Raw genomic sequence first — 7,770 nt, 5'->3', positions numbered from 1 at the left:
CTAATATTATAATAGTTATAGTCAGTGCTTGATTTGTAAAAAAAGATGTGAGGGAGCGGTGGCTCACCGTAGGGTGTCCGGGAAAACCCCCAGGGAAGGGGGGTCCGGGGGCCCTCCGCCCCACCCCCGGAAAATTTTTGAAAATAATATATGAATTGGAGCGTTTTAGCAAATCTGCGCAATGTTATGTAGCTGTTTTTTATAGAACTAATAATACTATTTGAAGAATGTATAAAAATCACAAAAATTTTCTGGACCAGGCATAATTTTTACCATTTCAACAACACTGTATAATCTACATAGGCCTAAATTTTCCTCAAGTTTTAAAACATCCGGTATAAGAATAACAACATTATTCAGAATAAAATTTCATTATGTTGGAATAACAACTCTTTACTTTTATTAAACATGCAATATATTTTGAAAATCAGTGCAATGGTGACGCATTTGACAATGGCAAAGACCTCGCGCGCTGACGCCGCTCATAAGAATCCAGCCGAGGCCTACGACGGTATTTTATGCATTAGCGTCCACCTATAATTCTGAATAAACTTCTACCAATTTAATTTTCTAATTAAATACAAAGTTATTGAACATTTTAGAATTAGTGACTGACAAAAATAACATTAAAAATAAAAACCGAGCATGAAAAATCATTGTTTCTAAAAATAATTTCTTGGGGAAAAAGGTACAGGAGCATCGCTCCTATGCGCTCCCCCTCAAATTAAGCCCTGGTTATAGTAAACATGAGTCCTGAAAGAATTGAAGAAACTCTTCTAATATTAAAATTCCTCTTCATAATAAATCTTTATATGTTTCGTCCTACTCAACAAATGTGATAAATCTTTGAATCTATGACAGAATTGAATTAAAAGAGGTCTCTTTTAGAGAGTGTGTAAGCTGATCACCCTATAGCTGACTTATTGACTAGAAAAATAAAAAATTACCTTGCCCCATCCTTCACCCAGGACGAATGGTAGAAGTACCCATTACCATCCCCGTAAATGAAGCTCCCCTCCCTGATTCCGGGAGTCTCTCTGACGGCCTAAGTAGGCCATCAGCAACCATGGCTTCACCCACTTCCTCTTCTCCCAACTCGGCCATTCCTTTAAAAAAACGAAAACATTGGCATTTATTTAAGCACAACTACAAAAAACATACCTATATGTTGATTATTATAATAATCAAAATCATCTATATCATTGAAGTGTAAATTGTTATACTAGAGTAGGCTATTTCATTTTATTGTATTATAAAAATAATTAGGCTTATCATAATAGGCCTTCAGAGTGGGTGAAAAGTGGGTGGCTCAGATATTTCTTACACAAAAGAAATTTGAAGATAGATATAGTCTGTCCAAGCAAAGAAGACCCTCTGACAAGATGAGAAAATGAGTCCAGCTCGGTCAGAATTGATTAAAAAATTATTGATCTGGTCTCAATTGTAGGAAACGTTCTGATCTACAATTTGATACCAAATCAATTGTTTTTGAACCAATATTGACCGAGATGGAGTCATTTCATCATCTTGCCAGAGGGGTTTCTTTGCTTGGACAGTATATAACAGAAGGGATCGTGCTGAAATTGAAAGTTAAACTCAATTTTGACATTAAAAATTGGTATTAGCCTATCAAATTACATTACTGTTCCTTATTCCTCTGTATGAAAAAATTGAGCCGTTTTCAAATTCACACACTGTTTACTTCATTATAATAAATTATTAATTGATACGGTAACTAATAAGTTTTTCCGGAATTCTTGTCATAAATAAGATTCCATTTTGCAAACAATTGACAAGCAACACACACACACACACACACACACACACACACACACACACACAGACACAATCTTATTGTAATAATCATTATTTGAAATTGATTTGTCTCCAATTTCCATATTCAATAGATCAGAATATCTCATACAAAGTGAAATAATTTTGATGCACAGTGGCGTAAATTCATCCCCTATAACCTAATGGCTATAATTATATAATAATAATTTACATATAAAATCAATATTATTATTGAGAGTATAACACAATTTCTATTCCTGCAATCATTGAAGGAGAGTATTATTATTTCTTCCCTTGAATTCCTGGGCAATGTGTTTAAAATGTAAGTAAGTATCAAGATTCTGGAAGCATTCCCCATTTTATTCAATTCACTGTTCTTTTTCAGTATCATTTTTTTTAATGATTAAGGAGAAATTACGGGGGCAGACGCGGGCCAGGGGCCCGGAAATGTTTTTGCGGGGGGTTGGTCGAGGAGCGTTAGATATACTATACTATATAGTTGAGGAGAGTTCAAAGAAGTAAGATCATAATAAATCAACTTATTTGTAAGTTATTTGAAATCCATTAGTGTGACAAAATTCTTTAGAATTTAACAAAATAATGTCAGATTTTTAATTTCCCCGCATTAGAGATCTACTACATGAGATAATAAACTTGAAAAATCAGGAATTTGACATTACGGTATGCAGTATTATTTTATCACTGTAGACTTCGCAACCTAGTACTGTACAATATGATTAGAAATATATAATTATATTATAATAATAAATAATATATAGAAATATAATATAATTGTTTTTCACTCACCTTGAATGCAGAAAATGAAGATATAAGTGTTCGGTGTTGAAAAAGAATGTTGAACAAATAATTAAAGTACTATTGGAGAATCGATAGCGCACTGTGACTAATCTGTGTAATATTCTGAACCGTAGACCATGAACGTGAAACATGGAATGAACCGTAACTTCTGGTGCATTCAAAACTATACCCTTCCATCTCCCCCCACCCTTGCTTCAAGAATTGTTCTATACCTATTATTGAAAAGTGGTGGTCAAAATCCCAGATATATATAGCAATACACGTGAATATATAATATATTCTCATACACTGCATGTATTATATAAACTTGTGTATGTATATTATATACATGTACCATGCTTATCAGCATTTATGTTCATGTTAACTTTTAATGTTTCAAATTGTTGTTATAGCCTTATTATAATGATGATAATATTTTTCTAGTGTAATGCATAATAAATCAATAAAAATTGAAATTCACTTGAAAATGACATAGAAAGGGTTAATTTCACTATTTATCGATTAAGTATACATTATTAGCCCTAAGGACCAAGTAAAATTCATGATATAGTTATGTGAATAGAGTTATGATGGCTAGAGCAGCGCAGCTAGAGCCGGGTAGCTCGAGCCGCGCGGGAATCGTACCTAACAAGGCGAAGTGAAAAAGGAAAGGATATCCTTGATACTCTTTCCCAAGAATGGACATATACATGACCAAACTTCACTTTTCCATTTAGTGACATTCTCGCATTGAGAAAACATGCAATTGTAATAATAATTATTGTTTTGCAATATTACTTCACAATAGTCTTCTTGATAAAATTACTTCAGTTGGACGCATGAAACCAATGGAAACTGGGAGATGGGAAACTGGAACAGCAGAGTCCCCTCTCTAATCACCCCCCCAAACCATATGTTGATATTTTACCAGGTGTGTTATGAAAATATAAATTGATTTATATCTATAATCAGTTTCATTGGCAACATTGCATCAAGTCTCACTGGACTAACTCTGGAGTAGCCTACAATCATGGCCAAACATGAAACATTATAGCTCATCCATTGTACAATGCACGGAAATAGTCTAATGAGACTTGATGCAACATTAACCGCCAGTCTCTGTTAATCGTCACCCCCCCCCAGCGATTTTTTTTTTTCTATTTTTCCCCGTAATTGCTGAAAAAATGACGAACTGTTTCGAAAATTAGATATACAATTATACTGTAGTTCATATTTCATTCTTTTCTTACTGAAATAATTTGTCTTATTCACTTGAAATTTGTTTGGTTTTGTATATTGCTCTTTTAAAATCATGTTATATCTGTTATCCGTCTATTCCGTCATCCGTCACAGTCCCGATCCCAAGGGTGACGGATAACCGAGGTTTTATAACAATCTACCTGGTTACAAGATAACATTCTATTAAATCAAGACACCTAGAGGCAGGTAGAATGCTTTTCCAGGAAGAAAAACAAGTTTTTGTGACTCGCGAATTTTTAGCTAGGACAAAAATAAGAGCCATTTCATTCTATGCCAGGAATAATGTTTTGTTGGAATTAGAAAGTTATGGCTCGGTCAATAGGCTGAATTTAGTATTCATTCAGGCATAAGATCAAGGGTTGCCGGCTGATACCTGCAGATTGGGGCAAACAATAAGCAAGATTCCTTGTTGACTCCACTGTTGAAAGAAAGCTTGAAGGCAGTGACAACGTGAAGAGGCCAAGTAGAAATAGGTAACAAAAATACCAAGTAGAAGTAACAAATAATTCCAAAATGGTAGAACAGAACAGACGAGAGAGAGCGATGAGAGGGGTGAGAGGGAAGAGATAGATTGAGGGTGAAAGAGAGTATAAGTGAGAGAGATAAGGCACGCTGGACTGTAAAAGACGGAGTGAGAGCGCTTGTATGAAAAGACAGTGAGTAGAAGGGGTAGAAGGGGATCGAGTGACAGAGCGAAAGTGAGAGAGACTGAGCTTGACTAAGGAATTCTTTTGTTAATAATTGTTTTCGCCACTAGATAAGATTCTCTGGAAACAGATGTCAGCCTATTATTACAATGCCTTTTGCCAGCACAATGTAACTTTTTCTTTACTTGTTCCTGGAACAATCTATTCTTTTTTTCCTGGAAATCTATTATTTATTTGAATATTTTCAGTTTCAAGGGGACGTTTCCTCATGTTGTCTGAAATTTGAAAGCAGTGTTATAAAAGATGGAGCAAGACCAATCACTGGGGGCGCTACTAATAGCGCTTGTAATAATAATATAGCCTATTATCAAATTTTCACATAGTATACCTGGTTCTGAACTGACTGGTATAAATAGGTAGAGGAACAGTTTAGGGCATGAGCCTGTTACACTCACCATGTGTATTTTAACCACATTATAAATTATTATCCAATATAATTGGAAGAGAAAGGGAGTGGGAGAGATGAAAAAATTACAAAAAGTAACTAGGCTACTGTACTTGGAATTGATGTTATAAAATCGCACACTGTAATACAGTATTGGATTAAATCATATCATATGGAATCAAAATAATTTAATCATTAAATAATTAATTATTTAGATGAGTCCATCCCAATTGATGTTGATAATAATAATAACAATGATTAAGTTTATAATAATAGGTAGGCTTGCATTATCTTAATGTAGTGAATATCTCTGATTGATATAATTGAAATAGCTTTAAAACGGTTTGACTTATCGATGTGTGATTTATGGCTATCAATTTAAAACTGCATCAGACTGCATCTGAGCATGATCATCTTCTCATTTGAAATAATAGTACATGAATAAAAAAAACTTTTATAAAAACAACGTTTTTCATATGCACTAAAAAGTAGAAAATAATTTTCCTATGAGCCTGGCAGAATTCCTGAATAAATTGGTCACATTATGGTAACATACTTTATAACAATTTCCAATTCTTATAAAACGAAAAACGTTGGGCGCATTTTGTATTATTATTATGAATGTTCATTTTATAATCATATAAATATGAGATTTATATGAGGTAATACTAAACTACTGTTTATTTCTGACAATATATTAATTCTATAAATTATCTATGATAATTATTAATATAATTTAACATATGATTATATTATTTATAAATCACTAATTGTGATTGTAAATTAATCATTTTCATAGTAACTTATGAATATATTTAATTCATTTAAAGTAAAATTTTATTTCTGCAAAATTATGTAACAATATGTATTTGAAGAATTATTGTAGAAATCATGATTTTAATGTTCATTTATATGAAAAATTTTGAATTCGTTAATGATGATTACTATTATTGCATATGATTATATCAAATGATTTCTAATGTTCACAATTCAATTCCGTGAAACTGTATTAACTGAATATTATGTCAACTGAATAAATATAAATAAATTTCATTTTATAGAAATGTGAGCGTATTAGAAAGATCTTGATGTTTGAGTACATGCGCCCAACGTTTTTCGTTTTATAAGAATTGGAAATTGTTATAAAGTATGTTACCATAATGTGACCAATTTATTCAGGAATTCTGCCAGGCTCATAGGAAAATTATTTTCTACTTTTTAGTGCATATGAAAAACGTTGTTTTTATAAAAGTTTTTTTATTCATGTACTATTATTTTCTACTTTTTAGTTTTGTTCGTTATAAATTTGTAATCGTAAAATTTTATTGAAGAACCTCGATGAACAATGCAGATATTCTTAAAATTTTGCGTTCGAGATTTAAAGACAAATCAAAGTGTACTCATTATCTAATGAAACTAGATGTCAATAACGTTCTTTTAATGCTTTTACAATAGTTATTTTGGATGCAAAATCATTAAATGTTTTGGTTGGCAATGAGACTCACCGAGGCAGAAATAGTTGAGTGGTTGAACGGGGAAAAATTGGGGGAAAATGACGGCATTCCTTGAAACAGCCTTAAGACTCCGAAACGATCCGATAGTAGAGTTTAACTATTAAGAGGTAGCCTACCGACTCTTTTCCTTTCTTGCATGTGGAGCATAACTTTATAAATAATAATGTTTAACTTTGAAATGATAACTGATCATCCTGTAAGCTACTATAATATTTTTGTAATAATTACCCGAGCTTACGCACAGGCCTATGTTGCCTATGTGAGCTCTTACATCCATCTGTAGGCTACAGGGAAATATATATGTGTAATAATTATAAATGAAGATTGTAGTCTAGTAATATAAATTAGTGTAATTCGATTCTGTAGAAATAAGTAAAGTATTCTGTAGAAAATATGTGGTAATAATATTGATTATGATGGAATGTATTTATAATAAGTGATTACAATAATTTCTTCTTCTTCTTTGCCTTTGCCTTTATCCCATTTAAATGGGGTCAGCATACCTTCTTCGTATTCTGCTTCTCCACAACACCCTGTCCAATGTTTCCTCTCTCCTCCAACCGTTCTCCTGCATGTATGCTGCTATTCTGTCTTTCCATCTCATCTTTGGTCTACCACGACCTCGCACTCCATCCAAAACCAAATCCTGCACCCTCCGCCCCACATAGGCTAATCTTCCTCCCTTCTCTGTACATGACCAAACCACCTCATCCTTGCCTCCTTCATCTTCTCACCCAGTGATTACAATTTAAATTATGTAAATTTATATCTGATGGATGAAATAAACTTGATTTGACTTGACTTGAACTTGATTTGACTCCTGGCAGACAGCCTTCCTGGCTATGCCAAGATTATGTCTTATTTTTATTAATTTTAAAATAATGTAATAATCTGATATTATTTTATTTTGTTTTGTTATTTTTTGTATAATAATTGCATTCATTGTAATATGTTTGGTGAATAAATGAAGACATTTTACTACTACAAAGGAAATGTTTTGTACCATTCCACTAACTGAGATAATAGCAATTCTTCATGGTCGGTAACCGATCTGACATGGCAAATCCATTTTGGGGTTAGCACTGTTACACATTTTACCATTGAATTGCTCACCCAAAACAAAATTTGGATTCAATTTCGTGTATCTGGGAGAGGATTGGGAATGTACGGCTCTACCCACATCTGAATTGCAGGCTTAATATTACCACATTTATATATAAGTTATGTATCAGCTCTATACAATTTTGCTTTAAATAGTTCACATCAATCCCATTATCTGTCCACATATTCTCTGCTGAGGCATATCGGAACT

At 32.9% G+C, this 7,770-nt stretch overlaps 1 protein-coding gene across 1 annotated transcript in view; it reads right to left on the bottom strand.

Annotated features, from left to right (window-relative positions):
* LOC111064172 overlaps window positions 1-6,795 on the bottom strand; it is a 17,111-nt gene extending 10,316 nt beyond the window's left edge. Inside the window, exon 1 of the mRNA XM_039424542.1 lies at window positions 6,450-6,795. The gene's annotated coding sequence lies outside the window, so the exon portion shown is untranslated. The remainder of the gene's footprint in view (window positions 1-6,449) is intronic.
* Between the last annotated feature and the right edge of the window lie 975 nt (window positions 6,796-7,770).

The sequence above is a fragment of the Nilaparvata lugens genome, chromosome 3, assembly GCF_014356525.2.
Source record: "Nilaparvata lugens isolate BPH chromosome 3, ASM1435652v1, whole genome shotgun sequence".
NCBI classification, from domain to species: domain Eukaryota; kingdom Metazoa; phylum Arthropoda; class Insecta; order Hemiptera; family Delphacidae; genus Nilaparvata; species Nilaparvata lugens.
The sequence above is the reverse complement of the archived record's forward strand: the minus strand, read 5'-3'. Positions and strand labels throughout refer to the sequence as shown.